The sequence below is a fragment of the Labeo rohita genome, unplaced genomic scaffold (assembly GCF_022985175.1).
Source record: "Labeo rohita strain BAU-BD-2019 unplaced genomic scaffold, IGBB_LRoh.1.0 scaffold_159, whole genome shotgun sequence".
In the NCBI taxonomy this organism is placed as follows: domain Eukaryota; kingdom Metazoa; phylum Chordata; class Actinopteri; order Cypriniformes; family Cyprinidae; genus Labeo; species Labeo rohita.
This window is the reverse complement of record NW_026127769.1, coordinates 57,826-78,326: the sequence shown is the minus strand read 5'-3', so window position 1 is coordinate 78,326 and position 20,501 is coordinate 57,826. Positions and strand designations below refer to the sequence as shown.

Here is a 20,501-nt window from a genome sequence, read left to right as displayed (position 1 = left end):
TGTAAACTTGGTATTCCAAGAATATACGTCCGAATTGTGAGATAAAAATGGTCACATTTATTGTATTTTCTTTTTTTTTTTCTGTGACGGAAACAAGCTTGCATAGTAACCAAAGGAAAAGTATGTTGGAATTTCTGTTGATCAGTGGCATCAACTATCATAGGGCACCATCCACAGCCAACCCCGACCCACTGGAAAGCAATTGCAATCAATGTTCCAATCGAATTTCTGCATAGAGAACCCTATCTTTTTCTATTGTACATTCTATAAAGTAATGATGACTCATTCCGTTTTACAGTTTTTCTCAAATGCTAAAACACAAAAGCCAGTCCTCTAAACCAAATGACCAGTTGTCTAAACACATTTACTAAATCTAGCCATCATTTTCCAATATCATAAACACATTTCACATGAAGACACAATTCACAAAACACAATCCTCCGTTCTCATAAATCTAAACACATTTTTCCTTGCTAAAACACAAGTTGCAAAAGAACTCTGCTCATATTCTCAAATGAAAGCTCATGTGATGCAAAATGCTTGCCACAGTCAGCAATATTTGAACACAATGAACACACCTGGCGTCATTCATTACACACAACGACTCAAAATTGAAGACACTTGTTGTTAATGCTGTGACCACATGTATAAAAGCAAATTCAGAGTGCACAGTTTGCTGAAGATTCCAAACAAACACAATGGATGAAGGCAGAGTCAGGGGAAGAGGAATTCGAGTCAGAGGAGGGAGAAGAGCTGGCCATGGAAGAAGAGGAGCAGGCCAATGAGGAAGAGGAGGAGGCCAACAAGGGAGAGGAGAAGGTCCAGGAGGGAGATCAAGACAACCTCGCACCATCATTACGGATGAGATGCGAGCAACAGTCATTGACCATGGCATGACAATGGCTGAAGCAGGACTAAGAGTCCGTCCAAACCTGAGTAGGTTCACCGTGGCCACCATTATCAGGGCATTCAGACAACACAACAGGTATTGTACTCTATTGCTTTCTTTGTCACAATGCAGTTTTACAAGCCTGTGAAAGTAGTCTATTGGTTTCAAATCAGTTGTTATTGTAAAACATGTCAATTGACAACACATGTTTCTTTCTTTAGAGCTGAAAGAATGCCACATAGAGGTGGGAGGGTTGCCATATTTACAGCGGCACAAGAAACCCTCATTGTGGATATGGTTCGTGAGAACAACCTCATCAGACTCCGGGAGATCAGAGACAAAGTCATTGCCGATAATGTCAACTTTGAGAGCATTGATGATGTCAGCTTGGCCACAATAGACCGAGTTCTCCGGCGCCAAAAGATGCGGATGAAACAGGTCTATAGGGTTCCCTTTGAGCGCAACTCTGCGCGACACAAAGACCTACGTTATGAGTATGTGCAAGTAAGTATACATCCATGTTCACAGTACAGTTAGTAGACATACTATGTTGCTCAGTGGCCTACATTACTTATGGACAATACTGTGCTACCTGATTGACTGTTCTGAACCCCTGTGCACTTTCACATTTTCACAGAGGATATTACAGTTGGACGCGATGGCCAGACCTCATGAGTACTTCTTCCTGGATGAGGCTGGCTTCAACCTGCAGAAACGAAGGCAAAGAGGCCGTAACATCATTGGCCAAAGAGCCATCACTGAGGTTCCTGGCCAACGGGGGGGTAATATTACTCTTTGTGCGGCCATGGGTTCGGAGGGGCTTGTCCACCGGCATGCTGTCCTTGGGTCTTACAACACCCAACGTCTCCTCACCTTCTTAGAGGAGCTAAGAGACATCCTCCTGGACCGCCAACAACACCATCCTGGGCCCGCACATCACATTTATGTGATCATTTGGGACAATGTCCACTTCCACAGAACAAACCAAATCAGAGAGTGGTTCACCACCAACAGTAACCAGTTTTTAAACGTCTGTCTGCCACCCTACTCCCCTTTCCTGAACCCTATAGAGGAGTTCTTCTCATCGTGGAGATGGAAGGTTTATGACAGACAACCATACACTAGAGAGAACCTCCTAAGGGCAATGGAGCTGGCCTGTGTTGACATCCCAGTGGAGGCCTTCCAAGGATGGATTCGCCATTCCAGGGCGTTTTTCCCGCAGTGCCTGGCAAGAGACAATAAAGCCTGCGATGTGGATGAGGTGATGTGGCCCGATGCAGCTCAGCGACATGATGCCGCTCAGTGATTGTGGTGTGTGTGTGGTGTGAATAAAGTAAATAAAAAAACTTCACACCCTGATCATGTTTTCAAGAGTACTGTTGTGTGCAATAGATTCTGTGTTTGAATTGAGTTGTGTTACAGTAGTGTACATGCAGTATTTTCTATAGATTTATACTCTTCATATGAAACTCACAAATCTAAATGCCTAATCCTCTGCAGAGATCTAAGAAGATCCGTTACTGTAAAGTTTCTAAAAATATGCATTGGCAGTTATGAAACAAAGAACCTTCTCACAAATTGAGCATTGTGTTTTCAATTGTTTTGCTGTAGTGTGTAATGATGTGTATAGTGTTTAAATGTGTTTTAGCATTTGAGAAAAACTGTAAATCAAAATCAAGTCACCTTTATTTATATACCGCCTTTAACAATACAGAATTGTGACAAGGCGGCTGTACAGTATTAAATAGGAAATAGTACGTTAACAATGCAAAAGGCAACAGTAAACGCTCAATTTTCAGGTAAAAGGTAGTTAATCAAATACAACAAAATAAAATACAATATTGTGTGAAGATAAAGTGAAGATAAAGTGTCCCCAAATAAGCAAGCCAGAGGCGGCAGCGGCAAGGAACCAAAACTCCATCGGTGACAAATGGAGAAAAACCTTGGGAGAAACCAGGCTCAGTTTTAGATAGTATATTGCCAAGAAAGAACACATTCAACACCTAAAAATGTAAAATGGGTTTCAGTTTAGGGTAAAAACAAATTACAAAAACAAAAAACAAAACAATGAAAATATTGTCTGTTATATTTGGTTTGAAACTGACAATCAATGTTTTTGTAAAGCCATCAACTGTTAGTTTTTGACAGTCATATGCTATGAAAATATGTTTCTGTATTCAGGATAATTTTTGACAGTGCTTGAATCAGGTTTGCTTTTTTAAAAAAAAAAAAGGTTTCAGTTCTTTTGAGTGCTAAATAAAAAAATAAATAAATAAATAAATACATACATACATACATATGTAAAATGAATCAAATTTGTGTACATTTTATTTTGTAGCACACAATTATTACATAAAATTGTTTAAAAATTTCAAATTCTTTAAGTTATTTACCCATTTAATTTTCATACTAAGAAGTTGCATGGGGAAAATATCCCACATGACATCTGTGTCGCTTTAGAATTACTCACAATTATTAGACATTTTAATGGCTTTTTAATGGGTTTATAAAATCTAATTCGACCACTTGAAGAGTAAAATGGTTACATTCTAAATGTAGTATTGGATACATAATGTGTGAGAAAACCCTTGGCCAGGCGTGGATTAACGCTCAGGCTTGCCTAGGCTGCAGCCTAGTCTCAGATTTACAGTTTTTTTCAACTGCTCAAAACTCAAAACTTTGCCTCTTTTTTTCAAAACTTTACACACAAATCTAAGAATTGCACACCCAAAATGTAAAATGCCTCACATCTCCTGCAAAATGAAGCACTGCATTCAAAATATCACAAACACGTCTCAAAAGCAAACATTTGTCTTACGTTGGAAACACCTTTGCCATAATATTATATTTTTGTATGTGTCATATACACAGTTATTCAAAACTTAAAGCTCTTCTTTCATGAGCTTCTATGTATATTTCTGTACAAGAATGAAAGTAATTGGCAGAGAGACGTTGAAAAATATGGTAAACATAAAAAAGCAAGATGGAAACCAAACTGTAATTATTATAATTTTTTACTGTAAGCATTTGTGGTTGTGAATACAGTATTACACAGTACGAAAGAAAATAAATATTCTACCAGTCAAAAGTTTTTAAACAGGAAGATTTTTAATGTTTTTTAAAGAAGTCTCTTCTGCTCACCAAGCCTGTGTTTATTTGATCCAAAATGCAACAAAAATAGTAAAAATTTGAATTATTTTTACTATTTAAAATAACTTTTTACTATTGGAATATATTTTAAAATGTAATTTATGCCTGTGATTTCAAAGCTGAATTTTTAGCATCATTACTGCAGTCACATGATCCTTCAGAAATCATTCTAATATTCTGATTTGCTACTCAGAAAAAAAAAAAAAAAAAAAAAACATTTATTATTATTATTATTATTAGTATTAGTATTAGTATTATTATTTTGTTGAAAACAGCTGAGTAGATTTTTTTTTCAGGTTTCTTAGATGAATAGAAAGTTCAGAAGACCAGCATTTATATAGAAATGTTTCTATTCATCAAAGAATCCTGAAAAAAAAAAGGTACTTAACTGTTTTAAATATTGATGATGATGATGATGATGATAATAATAATAAAATAATAATAATAATAAATGTTTATTATATTAGAAAGATTTCTGCAGGATCATGTGACACTGAAGACTGGAGTATTGATGCTGTAAATTCAGCTTTTTGTCTGTATCACAATATATTACATATTTACAATATATTCACATAGAAAACAGTTATTTTAAATAGTTTAAATATTTCACAATATGCACTGCATAATTCATAATTTTGAAAACGGTGATTATTCCAAGGCCTATTCTAAAACCATGATTGGTTGGTGTTAAGTAAAGCAATGAGTGTTTGCACAAGTGAGGTGTTAGTGTGAGGCACTGATGAATTAGTGTGGCATTTTGATTGGTTGTGTTTGAAAAAGAAAATCAAGATACTTCCTGTTAGATTCTTGTGTGTTACATAGAGAATTGTGTGTTGTGTTTTGCAAAAAGTGTTTTATGAAATTTAAAACTGAGTCAAAGGCCAAGAATTAGTGTATGGTTTTGCAGATTTGGTGTGTGGTTCTGGTGTTTGAGTGTCAGGTTTTAGAAACTGTGTGACAAGTAAAGATTTTGTGTGTAAGCAGTTGAAAAAAACTGTAATACTTACTTAATAAAACTAAGAAAGATCTGTGTTTTCAAAACATCTAGTGACAAGTTAACACGTTTGCAAAGTAATATTTATAAGCAAAGGTTTGACTGAAAAATGTTATTTAACGACTTTTTTTTTTTTTTTTTTTGGCAACAGTACATCGTATTTATTCATTAAATGTTATTTTATGAATTTATTGCAACAGTAAAACGCACAGGTCACAAGTCAACACAGACACTTTTAAAGACTTAATGATTTTTTTTACTTATTTTATTTTCAAATGATCAAACCGTCCGATCATTAAGCCTACCTATCGGCTGTTTGCGAATATATTCACAAGCAGAAAATCAAGTTTATATTTCATGCTTTTAGAATTAATCGGCTTGTGAACGCAAGTCACAAGGTAACACGTTTACAAAGTATAGTATTTGCATAGAGATTTTCGATTACAGAAAAAAGTTTATATTTTACATATGTACCGTTACTAAAATACCAGCTAGTGAATGCAGATCACAAGTTAACACGTTTATAAAGTAATTTTTATAAGCAACATTTCAGCTTCAATAGTCTTAGACGTTTGCATTTCATTCAATGAAATAAATCACGTCACGTTTCCACAGACAACACACACAACGTTATGTTACATTCATGAAACGAGACATCATCTAGTCTTTGACGAAAATGTACCATAGTTTTACTATAGTAAATATAGTTTATCGATAGCGTTTGTAATTCAACCACAGTTGCCACAATTTTTTTTTTTTTTTTTTTTTTTTTGAGACTCCATGAAATGTTTTTACATCATAAACCATAAAATGGAAAGTACTTTTTACTACAATAAAACCATGGTTCATTTTTATAAACACAGGTCACAAGTTAACACGGGCACATCTCCTGGATTCAGCCAGCTGCATAATGTTGCACCAAAAATAAGACCCTGACTTCAATCCAAAAATGAGCCACACAGTCAACACAGTCTCATAGCTCAGTGCGTTAAGCACTGGCTTATCACAACACAGTAATTTTTTTTTAGCGAGTGTTCGAAACCCGTGCCAAACAGATTTTTTTTGTTTATTTTCCGAACTTCAGCCGTTGCGGCCGATTATACCATTCATTTGTAATCTTTACAAGAATGCCAAAATCATGCAATGCGCAAGTCTGCGTTTATTAGACAGCTTAATATCACGTCAGTTTGTGCTTTCAGAATCGGCGAATCTGCTGCCATCGCACATCACATCTGGATAAGGAAATCTATTCTGTGATTGGTCCATGTGTATTTCGTCATCCAAAATCACAGACTGACACCTAAGATTTAGTCCTACACTTTGCTTAAATTACGACGAAGATGCTTGATAAATACGGGCCCTGATCTTTCTTGTGCACAATGCAGAGGGGAGTAACAGTGGCCAAAAACAGACCGGTTACATAAAGACCTATTTTCCTTATAATGTACTCTATAGAGTTTTATACTGTTTTCTTTGTTTACAGACGTGCTGCAGGTGCATGATCTGACCTTGTGTGAATCCGTGTTCTACATTACCATACCATTTTTGCTGGTTTCAAACATAAATGCTATTTGCGTGTCATTCATTTTCACTTAAACGTAGGCCTAATGCTTGCCGGTTTGTGATATATCTCCGGATAAACTAACGCCGGGGAAATGCCATTGTGATGGAGGAAAGATGAATTACCTGTGCAGAATTTACAGCTTAGCTGTGCAAGCTCATAGTTTCCATTCAGTTAATTAATAAACCATCGGTATCGTCCCTTTTCATGCTATTTCCGATATTTTGATGGCTTTAAATTAATCAAAAATCGGCTGATAAATATCAGTGGCCAATACATTGGTGTATCCCTTGTCTCTTTTGACGATGCAGTGCCCACTGAATCTGATGGTGAGCTGCGTCCCAGTCTCTCTTGGAACCAGTGATTGACCGATGGCACATTAGATGGTTCCCCCAACCATGGGAACAGGGGTGGCTGGAGTACTTGGCTCCAAGAGTTCTGGTGACCATGGCAGAGTGTCCTGAATATTTCTCTCTGTCTGCCCATTCGACTGGGGATGGTAACCAGATGTGAGACTGATGGTCACACCTAGGAGGGTGCTCTTCATGTTCTGGAGATGAATTGAGGTCCTTGAACTGACACTATGTCCTTGGGTATACTGAAGTATCTGAACATGTGATTAAAGAGAAGTTCAGTGGTCTCCATGGCTGTGGGAAGACCTTTGAGAGGAAGCAGATGATATGATTCTGAGAAACAGTCAACAATCACCAGTATACAAGGGTTAGCATTTGAAGGGGGCAGATCTGTGATGTAATCTGTTCCTAGGTGTGACCATGAGCGGTTGGGAACGGGCAGTGGAAAGAGTTTACCAGTAAGTAAATGGAGTGGAGTTATATTGGCCCCTGGGTGTCCAATGCCTCAAGTACAGTGTACAGGGTGGATTAACAGCGTGCGCCGAGTTGTGGGTACATACAGAAACCCAAGTGGACACTGTGGGTGGAGTGCCTTCAGAGGCATTAGAGGAGGTCGACTGTTCTTAGTACCATTGGAATGGACTCACCACTAGACTTGGGATGGGATGGGCTCTTGAGATTTCTCGGAAGCATGTAAATTAAATCTGGTGAAGAACAAGGCCCATCTATCTTGGCATTCATTTAACCTCTTGCCTTCTCTTAGATATTGTCAATTCTTGTGATCATTCAGAACTGTGAAGCTGTGTTGGGCACCGTCCAACCAGTACCTTCACTCCTTGAGGGTCACTTTTTGTTCACTTGTATTAATTTATGTAAATTATGAACACAAAAAAAAGTTATGGACTGCAGCTTTAACGGACTGGTATTGGAACTCTAATCCTCGATGAATCATCGGTAGAAGTTCACAAAACCAATGAACCACTGAAACTTCTTGATGGAAGTAGGTGTGGGCCAGTTTTGGACTGCTTCCACGTTCCCCTCATCCATCTGGATATAGTAGTGGTGTTTATTACTTCAGAATAAAATGAGCTGTTTTTTGAAGATTCCACTGTTAGTAGTACATGGTACGGCAAAGAATTCACCATGGTTGGGAAAGTGTTTTCAAAAGCCCTCTTGAATAAAGTTTTAGAAAGGCTAGAAGAAGTTAGAGGAAGGCTACAAAAAATTTCAAAGGCTTTAGCTATCCTTTCGGAGTACTGTTCAGAGCATCGTTAAGAAGTGGTAAGATAAGTTGATAAGAGAAGGTACCAGGATGCCAAAGGCAACTTTGAAGGACTACCAAGGCTTTATGGCTGGGTCTGGTCAGTCTGTGCATGTGACAACTATCTTCCAAGCTTTACACAAAGCTGGCCTGTATGGCAAGGTGGCACGAAAGAAGCCTTTCTAATTTGCGCTATGCAAAGGCACATTTGGAGGAATCTGATACCTTCTGGCAAAAGGTGCTATGGTCTGATGAAACCAAAATGAACTTTTTTTGGACTGAACTTCAAGCGCTATGTTAGGCGAAAAGCAAACACACCATACCTACTCTGAAGCATGGTGGCAGCATAATGTTGTGAGGCTGTTTCTCTTCAGCTGTGACTGGGCGATTGGTAAGGATTGAAGGGAAAATGGCCAAGTACATCCAAATTCTTGAGGAAAACCTGCATCCCTCTGCTAAGCAGTTGAAGATGGGCAGGTCATTCACCTTCCAACATGACAATGACCTTAAACATACTAAATAAACAACAATGAAGTAGCTTAAGGTTAAGAAGGTGAATGTCCTTGAGTGGCCAAGTCAGAGCCCTGACTTAAATTGAATCGAAAATCTGTGGATGGATTTGAAGAGAGCAGCCCATTGTCGCTCACCACAGAATTTGACTGAACTTGAGCAATTCTGCAAGGAAGAATATGCAAATATTTCCCAATCAAGGTGTGCAAAGCAAGTACAGACATATCCAAAAATATGAATGGCTGTAATTAATGCATTAAATCAAGGTGCTGATGACTTATTCAACCATGTTAGTCTAGTTTTTTATTTTTCTTTCATTGATTTGATGTTGCAAGACCAAAATTGTAAATACAGCTGGAAAAGATATTTGGAATGGGGTTTGCTTTTAGACTGTATGACAAAGTAACTATTTCAGAGGGAATGATGATTTTCTATAGGCACTGTATGTACTCCTTACATGGCCTTCTGCTCAGGAAGTGAGAGTGGATAGATCTTTCTGTGGCACTAGTTCACCTGGTACCTGTGAGGCTTTCTTGGGACAGAACACATCACTGAAGGAGGCGTAACCGGTTTCAGAACAAACAGTTTCATGACTGGACTTTTAGTGGAGATAGATCTGACAGAGATGACCTGACTGGGCTGTGGTACTGGTTGTAGACACCAGTCTAAAAAACAGTTGTTGCCCCACTTCAGAACTTTGTCAGGTTTCCAAGAGATGATAGGTTTGTGTTGTTTGAACTATGGACACCCCAGAATAACCTCTGCTGTGGAGTGTCCCAGAACCAGGAGATCAATGGACTCAGAGTGGAGGTGGCCTATGTAGAGTAGGGCAGTGGTTTGGCCATGGGACTGGCAGCTACTGTCGATGAAGGAGTTGTGGTGGTGGTGGTTGATATAGTGGTGGAAACTGGAGCTGATGAGAGAAGAACTCAATGAAAGTCAACCACGATCTTCTGAAATGGATCGGTGGTGCTCATGGTGCTGGTCTGGTCTTCTGTTATGGTATGCAGACTCGGATACAGCGAAATACAAAAACAGGTGTTTATTTGTCAGCACTGAGCACACAGTCAGGAGGCAGGTGAGTATACTGAGCAAATAACAGTTCATGAATAATAGAATGTTTTTTCCTTACAGATGTGTGAGGTCATGGATGACTTGAACGGAGCAGAAGCACATTCCTCGTAGACAGGATAGTACAGGGTAAACACACACGCTGAAGACTTAATGACATGAGGGAAACACGATCACCTGGAGATGATCGCTGGAGTATATCGCAGGAGCATAACACAGGAAACAGTAAGTACTAGTCCACTTTGTCAACAAACTATACCAGACAGAGAACTGATGCGAGGTGTGTGCTTAAGTAGCAGCCAATGTGATTAAGATAATGACGTGCAGGTGTGTGTGATTTAGTATTCGTGTGTTCATGCATTGTGAATGGCTAGGTGGAAAGCCTGTCTAGTCTGTGACATTGGCTACATTTACATGCACACTTTTTGGTTCAATCGGATTAAATTCATTCCAATTGATGAATCGGAATGTAGTGTTTACATGAACGCTAAATAAAGTGATTGGGTTGATGTGTGTTTATATGTCACAAGCTTTAAATCTGAATAGATTTTTTTGACATGCGCACACTGCACAAATATAATTTCTCACTGTTTGCACATAATAACCACTCACCTATACTTTATTTGTTTTTAACAGCAGAATTAATATTTATCCATTTCTGCATAAATAACATATAAACCGCTGTGCTGTGCTACTCATATTTATCACGCAGTAAAAATGCCACTCTCTGCACCCAAAATGGGTTGCCTGTGAATGAGAATCCAAAACAAGGACTGGTGGAAGGTTGTCATGCTCCACTTCATGTGAAAGGAGAGATTATTAACCCTTAACCGACAAAAAGAAATTTTGACCGATTAATACAATCAGTTTAAAAAGTTTTAAAAGGTCTTTTTCTGGATGGTTCAAATAAAATGAAATTGCATTTTTAAGAGAAACGTTAAGTCGCACTTTGCATTCAGAAAGACCTGGAGGCGATACGAAATATTTACAGTACACTATAAACATAGGCTAGGCTATTTTAGTTCCCCTTACTCCACAAAAAAATTCTTCCAATTTAACAGTATTCAGAAAAGAACCAGAGTGAAAAATATAAGAAGCTAGGCGACAAGCCAAAACAAATTAATTTAGGCTGAAGCAAAACTGAAATTAACGTTGGGTCTCTCATACTACACAAACCCAAATGTTTCCGTATTCAAGATGTATTTGAATGCCAAAATATTATTTATTATGTAAACCTGGTTACTTCTCGCATTCCAAAAAAAAAAAAAAAAAAAAAAAAAAAAAAAAAAATTTGGCATAATATCATGGCAGTACGTTGATGATGACTTCCTTTCGCGCAGTTCAAATATAAACCAAAACTCTGCATACTAGCTGCTTGTTGCACAGTTTCTCTGCGACGTGTGCGACGAGATTGGGAGGGATAATTGGTAGTTTTAGGTTTCCTTAACTAAAGTTTGGCGGCCGCCATTTGTTTTCCCAAATGCTGTACCCCATGTCTGGTAGTGGGTAAGAGGGCCAGCAGTCCATTATCTGCCTCTATGGTTATTGACTCCTGTATCTATTAAGTGTTTTCTTCAACGGGGAGTCCTGGTTTATTTTGAATGACTAATTATTATCGGTTCCCTGGCATTTGTATTTGTTTATATTTGTGAGTGTGTGTGTGCACAGGGGGGTATTAGGGCAGGTTATAATCATTCATGTGCCATTTTTTTATATTGTTTTATATTGACGGCGGCTAAGTAGTTAGCCAGAATGGTCTTGGCGTATACTGAGTGATCTTCTTTGGTGTGTATAGATGTGTGCAATGTAACTGATGTACTTATAGATTTTTGTACCTTTGGTGTTTGCTGTGTAATGAAATTGCATATAATTGGTGGGCACATGAACTCATTTTAAGATGTTGAAGCCTTCCTGCTCATTGATTGACTGACTGATTCTAGGTAATTTGTGATTTGCCAAATACATTAGTAATTGAAGTATTTTTGTGACAACCACCTTAACCTGCTGCTCTGCCCTCTTGAGATTTTAATATCTGTATTATTGTATAAGAATAAAAGTGTCATATTTGTATTTATTGAGGTTGTATGCTTGAGTCTCCTCTGCTATTGATGCCCCAAAAAATTATCTTGCCCAGTTAACAACCTTTTGGTTTCTTTACTTTACTTCTTATTTTGGAGTGTTACATATTCATTCATTCATTCATTCATATATATATATATATATATATATATATATATATATATATATATAGCCTAGCCTAGCTTTATGATGTTTTTCTCCGTTTGCAGAAGCGCTGCAGGTGCATGATGTGACGTGTCCATAGGCGCGTTTCCATAACAGATTAGCGCAAAGCTTTGGTGATATTTTATAAATATCAATTAAAAAAATTGCGAATTGACGTTTCCATTAACCGATGTTATGCAACAAAAACATAATTTGTTCCTCTTGCGATAAGTCGTGGCAGTGAATTTTGGTGGGATTTGGATGGATTTTATTGGGCTTTATTTAATCGAAAGAGGCCTATGCGTATATTTTTACAGAAGCAGTGCGGAGAGCCGCTTCAGAAACGCGCGCAACGCTGCTGGTATAAACATAACAACATCAGTACGTGCCACAGATGCGTGCAGTGTACATAGTCTAAGCATTAATATGAGGGAAAGCCCCCTATACAGCTGCTATACAGAGCGGCTATGTATGAAGTGTTTCTTGGAGTTTATAGTACATTGAAGAATGATCATATGACTTCTTACATATGCCCTGTGACCTGTAAATGCGAAAAAAGCCGTTTCCATTGCAGTTTTGCTAAATATTCCTTTTTCGAATTGCCTGAAAAACCATCTCATGCGAGCGTAAAAACTTTTTTGCGATATATGGGAGTTTTTGCGAAATTGACGTGTTTCTTTGGGTGTATTTTCAATTCGCAATTTAAATTTACACATCTTGAAGGGTAATGGAAACGCAGCTCATGTGAATCCTCATGTTCTGTTGTTTGCTGTTGTTTTTTTTTTTTAAATGCCCTGCCCTTCTGTATATCTTAACAGTTCATCCTTAATCTATTAACTTTCTGTTAAGTTTAAGCAGCAGTTGGTTTTCAAAGTTAGCCGAGTTCATCCTAGCTCGCTTTGCAGTGAATAGCAGTCCAGCACTACTGAACAGACGCTCACATGCGGCTGAGGCAGGAAGGCCAGTGTTGAGTTTGACAGAAAGGTTTTTGATGTGTGGAAATGAGTTCAACAGATCCATTTTGTTTGAGACACAGGCAAGGTACCCATCTAGCTCTCCTGTACCTTGTGAGCTTCTGGACTTCATTGAGGAAAAGAAGTCCTCTTCATCTGATGAATGTTGCCCAACTTGCTCCACTGCGGCCTCTGCCATCTGGTCAAGGTGTTGTCTCACATAGACAAGTCCTGTTGAGCACACAACAATGCATATTACTTATTTCTGACAATTAAGTTATTAATGTTGATTAATTAAGATTAATGTGGCAAAGAGTTGATCATTAATGCAGAAACTGCAAAGACTGGTTTTACTGCATGTACGTCAAATAAAATATTGAAATCATACCTGCTTCTATGATATCAGCCCTCTCAGTCCAGGTAGTCTTGAACTTTGGCAGAAGGATTGCTGCAGCAATCAGTTCAGGATCTTTTATCATCCCACCAAAGCGCTTTTCGATACCATCCTGAACTGCTCTGATGAGGGGCAGACACATCTTGGAAGTTGTCTCTAGTCTGCTTAATTTGGCTTCTAACTGAAAGACCACCGGCAGGAGCCACCCCAAGTGCGTGTTGGTCTCAGACTGAAGGATGTTCAGAGCCGTCACCAAAGGTTTCATCACAGTGCAATACTCAGTCAGGAAAACTATTTCAGCCTGTGTAGCAAAACATACAACTTTCATGCAAGAATAGGTATGAAAAAGGAATAAGCAGAACAAATTCAAGCACTGTTTATCATCTGTGTCATATATACACATAGACATAAAAGAATACTCACATTTTTACTTTGAATTCTTCGCAGACATTTCTGATAGCATCCTCTCCCTTCTCTTGTATGATCCGGATGATTCTCTCCACAGCCATGTATGTAGAGTTCCACCTAGTCTGATTTGGATGAATGAGCTGGAGCTTGCATTGATCTTCAACAATTTCCGCTGCCATGTATGACCGACCGGATTTGTTCCACATTGCTTGACATTTTCCAAAGGCTGCACGTGACAGCCGTTTGTATGTATCATTGTTCTTTTCTGCCATGGCAGCATCTGTTGTGGCAACTAAATTCAACAGATGGCATGCAAACCTTTGATGCGGTGGAAGCTGGTACTCAAGACCACTGTCTTGTTCCAGGATGCTTAATGTGTCCACGTAGACAGCTTGTGGGTCTTCAGAAGAGTCCTGATCTGATTCGGACTCTGCTTCCTCGGTCTGGCTTTGCTCACCAAACACACTGAATGCTTTGATGAAGTTTGAGCCACTGTCAGTTGTGGTTCTTACCACTTTTCCTCTTATTCTATACTGACAATGAATGTCATCAAGAGCCCCTGCCAGGACATCAAAGGTGTGAGACCCTTTCAATATCTGACATGCAAGTGCGGCGGATCTACGCTCCAAGGTTTCTTCATCTATCTAGTGAGCTGTCACTCCAATGTAACTGGCAACATAGGTGACTTTACTGAGGTGCGACACCAAAGTCTTCTTCAACTGATTGGCGGCTCCATCAATTCTGTTCCGGAGAGTTGGTCTGGAAATGATTTTGCATTGAGGATTCAGTGCAAGTAAAAGGTCTCTAAAAGCAGGTTGTTCGACCAAAGAGAATGGATGAAGACCCTCACAAATGAAGTTAATCATGAGCTTGTCGATCTTTGCCTGTGGCACAAGTTTGTTTGCACCAACTGCCATTACATCACTTATTTTTGCTTGTTTGGTTGGGATTACTGGTGGTTCCGGAGCTCGCTTCCGTCCTGCCACAAAATCAGTGAAGGCCTTCAGCTTTAATGAATATTTTCTCTGTAACCAAAATATTTATAATTTAAATAAATGTTCATTAAACACACAGAATTTGAAATTTTTATATTCTTATATATATGTGTGTGTTTTTCTACACACATCACATTTTGTCTTTTACATTATTGCTGACTAAGCTGAAGATAAGAACATGCTTATGAAAAACAGTGGCTATATTAGACTGCCAAAAAAAAAAAAAAAAAAAAAAAAAAAACACACTGAATGTTAACCTTCACACAGTTAAATTTCAAACTGTAACCTCATATACAAACATAAACAGGTGGACATTTTAACATTTTTATTAAAAAAATAAATCATTCTGTCTACTGATAATAAAAAAAATATTGCTTAATGATCTTTACTGATCATAAAAAAAAAAAACATTGTTTATTTCAGTAGCAGTCCACGACTTGAGTCTACTGTAAGTTATGCACTTTCACAGCCAAAAAAAAAAAAAAAAACCTGTTACAATTTGTCATTTAACTTACGATAATGAGAGAAATCGCAAATGCAGTCAGCTCACTCATTGAACTCAGTGACAGATCAAAACGCTTTGATTGGACTGCATTCTCAACAAAAGTGTATGATTGGTTATACAGCAATGCCCACTTCTAACGCGACATCTGCAGATCTATTCAAACTTTTTTCATAGACTTAAGTAAATCGTGACACTGGTAATAGCTTAACGTTAATTGTGCATTGACAATTTTGTCCTAAGTTCCTGTTAATTTCTAACCTAGTGCTAACCAACATTAGCAATGTCACGCACTGATGCAACGCAACAGAACAATAATTACGTAAAAAAAAAAAAAGTATGTTTAACTTACCTTAACATGCTTGTGCAGGTTTGATGTTGAGCTTTTGTAAGCTGCCAATTCAGTCATCTTGGGCAAACAAAGTTTACACCGCATAATAAAGCTGTTGCCTTTCTTGCACTTAAATTCAAAGTGGTCTTGTAAATATGGCCATGGGTTTGTTTCTGAAGAATTCAAATTCAACAGCATTTCACTTTCATCTGGGTCTACATCATGTGTGTCTGTCTTGTCCGTCTCCATCTTTCTTGAGTTAGCGCACTGCGTTTGTTCTCCCGCTCATCAAGCAATCAGTAGTTTCCGGCGCGCGCTCCCCTCCTTTCCCTCCACGCACAATTTTTTTTTTTTTTTTTTTTTTTTTTTTTTTTGGTTTATTTAATTTTACTATTTTTTATTTTTACTCAGTAACGGATAGGATTTAAAATGTAGTTAAGTACAATACTTAAATCAAAACATACTTAAGTAAAAGTAAAATTACAAAATTTAAAAGTTACTTTAAAAAGTAGAAGTACACAAAAAACCTACTCAATTACAGTAACGCGAGTAAATGTAATTCGTTACTTTCCACCTCTGCTTTTTGCGCATGTAAAATTAATCCCGGGAAACAAATTTTGGTATTTTAACAGGTCACAGATACGTATCCTTTTTAAAATAATTAAATTCTAATTTAAAATAATCTTGTTGGTAAACAGTTAATAATCGGTTAACAGAGCGGTAAAAGAACATCCCTAGCATTTATACAACACAGAACCGCTGGATTCATGCGTCATACATCATTACTCTATTTCTGCGTCATTGCACATGCGCAGTCCATTCAGTTTCAATTTTCAATCCGATCGAGTGTTTACATGCACTCTCAATCATATTAGAAAAAGGAATAAACCACCCCCTTCAATCCGATCTAAATTTCATTCTGATCCAGATCAGTCGGATCGATTAGGGTGTTTACATGAACGTTTTTCAATCCGATTGCATATGGCTTTTCCAACACAAAACCTGTTTTACAAAATAAGTCAGTATATTGTTTTCTGTGAATGAGCGGGTAGGATGATTTTATAACAAGGGGTAGGATCATTTTATGTTTTATGGCGTTATTTCAGTGACTTAATTTTGAATTAACCATGCATAAACATTGTTTTCTCAAAAACACAAACATGTACATTCATGCTGCTTACATATTAGTGTAGCGCAGTTTCTATCTGTGTTATCAGACTTTAGAAATTAATATGTTTTGAGACACTGAAAAAACACAAATGTCAGGCAAACTTCTCCAGGGCCCTGAAACCCCCTCATATCCCAGAGGGTTAACGATAATGAATGACTTCAGTCCTTCAGACTGGTCAAACTACAGCTTACTCCAAATTATTTTTCCAATTAATTCCTATTTATTCAACAATCGTTGATCATGGTTCTTTACTGTCAAGGTGAAATTCATGGCTGGTGCCCCAAAAAATAGTGTGACCAAAACTAAATATTTGTATTTATCTAAAACCACGGCATGTAGTGGTGCCCTGCGTGAGGCAGTCTTATCTTGAAATCACTACATCACCATCCTAGCTGTGTTATGTCGCTTTGTGTCAGCATTGCTGTGATTTCCTATGGCACTCGGCCTGCACCCTTGCACCTACAAATGATGATGTACAGCAATAACACAGAGCTATGAGTGTGACATGTATAGTTTCAACCCTAATCCAAACACACCCGAGCCAGCTAATCAATGTCTTTAGGATTACTAGAAAGCTACAGAAAGTGAGTTCTATCAGGGTTGGAGTTAAACTCTGCATGACAGTGCCCTCCAGTTTGCCCATCCCTGGCTTAAAGTGTGGCTGTATGTGTTCAGCAATTAGAATTCAAAACATACAAGGAGTAAATCATATCACAATTGTATATTAGTTGTATAATTTAAGCAACCACAAAGAATTCACACCAAAACTAATGGAAGAATTAGGCAATTAAGTATTTCTCGTATCAGAATTGATTAACAAGGGTTTTCTTTGTATATGCAGTATTTTGTAGGCTGTGTCAGGTTGGCACTAGAATGGTTGGAAACTGTGTTTCAGTGGAGTGCTGTGTGCTCTTTTTTATTAAATTAAATCCTTTATTAATCCATCCAATTCTGCATACAAAAAATGTACACAGTACTATGTCATTCTTGTAAATACAGTATTTATATCTCATATGTACATATTTTCAGTCTTGTTGAGCTAATTACAAAGTTATTAAAACTATATAGTAAAACAGTAAATCACTGTATAAATGTTTCAGTTTTAGCGGATATCTTAAAATGAATAGATTTTTACTTCTCTTACAAACTGAAGAAACTTTTGTCTTATTTCCTTTGTTCTCACTTCATAAACAATTGGGTTAAAACAACTTGGGAAAAGTATGTACATTGTGCTCAGAAACACACGACTGTTAGTAGAAAAATTATTTCTTATTCTGTATGCCATGAATGCAATCAGGGCAAAAATCAAATCACTTGCCATAACAATGATGTGAGTAATGCAAGTGTTTATGGCCTTAATGTGAGCTTTGCCAGATTTAAACAAAAAGGAAAAAATCACAACATAAGAAACAGTAACAAGAATAAAATCTGCAGTTGGTATAAGGAAAACAGTTAAAAGTCCTACAATATTATTAATAGTTATATCTCCACATGCTAACTGAACCAATGCCATATGCTCACAAAAACAGTGATCAATCACATTTGTTAAACAAAATGTCAGTTTTCCAGCCAGAGAAACCATGCTGATATTCAGCAGTCCATTCTGATTACTGGGGCGACAACAAACTTTAGAAAATTAGGGATTTCCATGTATTTGTGATAATAAAGAGGTCTGAATATTGCAAAATAACGGTCCACTGCCATCCACAAAATCAAAGTAGACTGAAATGAGCCAACAAAATGAATAAAAAACATTTGTATCAAACAACCAACTAGTGATATTCCAGTCCAGTTAAATAAAAAGCTAAGCAGCATGTTAGGTACAAAAAATATAGGCAAGATTAAGTCTACAACAGCCATCAAACCTATTAGCACATACATGGAGAATGCAGAGACTTTTGAAATAAAATTAAACATATGAGTGTAGAATTTGCAGTAATAGACAATAAAAACATCAGAAAGAAAGGGATAAATAAAAAAGGCCTCCATTCTCCTAGGGCTTAGAAACCATTCAGTTTGAAGTCGGTGAATGAAATATTTTGAACGAAAGATTATTCATGCTGATTCCGTTTATAAACAGCGTTCTGTTCAAAGAAATGTTTCAAAGCCTAAAGACAAAAACTTAATTTGGTCATTTTTCCATTTTCTACTGTCAACTCAACTCACGTGAGTACCGCTCTACGGAGCTCTTTATATATCTGTCTGTGTGCGTGTGAGAACGCGGGTTTCCTGGTGGAAATCTCTACTCCTTTGTTGGAGCGTTCTCAGATTAATCGCGTGGTTAACCTGCTCGTTCATGTACATCCACGTTTGAGCTCTCCGTCACGCAACACAGGGACCTTTCCTCAATCGTTCATTTCCTGTCTTGCCTCCGTGACAGAATGTCTGGTCCCGAGATGGTCCCGGCGGATTTGGAACAGCTGGTGGGAGTTATCCGGCAGCAGGCCATGGAAATTATGAGTCTGCGGCAGGAGCTGGTGAATTTCCGGACGGAGATCACTGCGCTGCGCACCAAGCTGATCTTCGGGTGGAGTGCGCGATCCTCCGTTCGGATCTCACCGCCCTGCAGGTGGATCATGATGACCTGGCCGCTGCTCAGACTCCTCCCGCTGAACCAATCCGCCAACTTCCCCCTTCCAGTCATCCCAAGATATCGCTTCCGGACAAATGGGATGGGTCCGGAAGCAAATGTGATGTTTTTCTCACCAATCTAAATCTTGTTTTTGAGTTTCAGCCGTCACGATATCCCACAGACCGCAGCAGGATTGCCCTTCTCACCTCACTTCTCACGGGGCAGGCAGCTGAGTGGGCCACAGCGATTCTGAAAGCTGACGGCGACATCGCTCATTCTTATCCTGCATTTACCAACGAACTCAGAACCGTCTTTCAACATCCTGAGAGCGAGGTGGAGGTTGACTCGCGTCTTTACCATCTGAAGCAAGGGAGTTGCAGCGTCAGCAGATACACAACCGAATTCCGCACCCTCGCCATTCAAACAACCTGGAGCAACGCTGCTCTCCGCACAGCCTATTACGAAGGCCTTTCCACCCGTCTTAAAGACGAATTGGCTGTGCGGGAGCTCCCTGACACCCTGGAGGGCATGATACAGCTGGCCCTCCGGGTGGATCAGCGGATGAACCACAACACTAAATCTGTTTTCCGTTCCTTCACAGGATCCACCGGCTACCAGAGGACCTCAGAACCATCTGCCTCCCATGCTGTCGCTGCGTCTCCTCCTCCTCCACCAGTCGCCTCCGAGGCCCACTCTACCAGAGCCGGGGAACCCATGCAAATAGGGCGCACCTTCCTGTCAGCGGCAGAGAGGGCCAGACGCTACCGCGAGGGCCTTTGTGCCTATTGCGCCTCCCCGGACCACCATCGAGCTATCTGCCCTCTGCGCCCAGGAAACGGACAGACCAGGTGAAGAGGGGGAGGTCTTCATCTGGTCCCACTGTTGCGAAAACCTACCCTAAGTCCTTCATTTCCCGGTTTCTGCTACAGGTATCAATCGGATCGAGACCAACGGATCGAGACCACCGCATTCGTTGATTCGGGTGCGGCTGGGAACTTCATCGATCAGGCTTACGCTGCCCAACTGGGGATTGTAACCGAGGTGTTATCCCAACCTTTGAATGTCACCGCTATTGACGGTCGGCCCCTAAGCTTTAGTCCCATCACTCATCGCACTCAAGAATTAACTCTGATCATCGGCACACACTCTGAGAACATCCAGCT

At 38.8% G+C, this 20,501-nt stretch overlaps 1 pseudogene; it reads right to left on the bottom strand.

The window, feature by feature from the left end:
• Window positions 1–12,810: 12,810 nt before the first annotated feature.
• On the bottom strand, window positions 12,811–19,070 carry LOC127158599 (uncharacterized; annotated as a pseudogene).
• Between the last annotated feature and the right edge of the window lie 1,431 nt (window positions 19,071–20,501).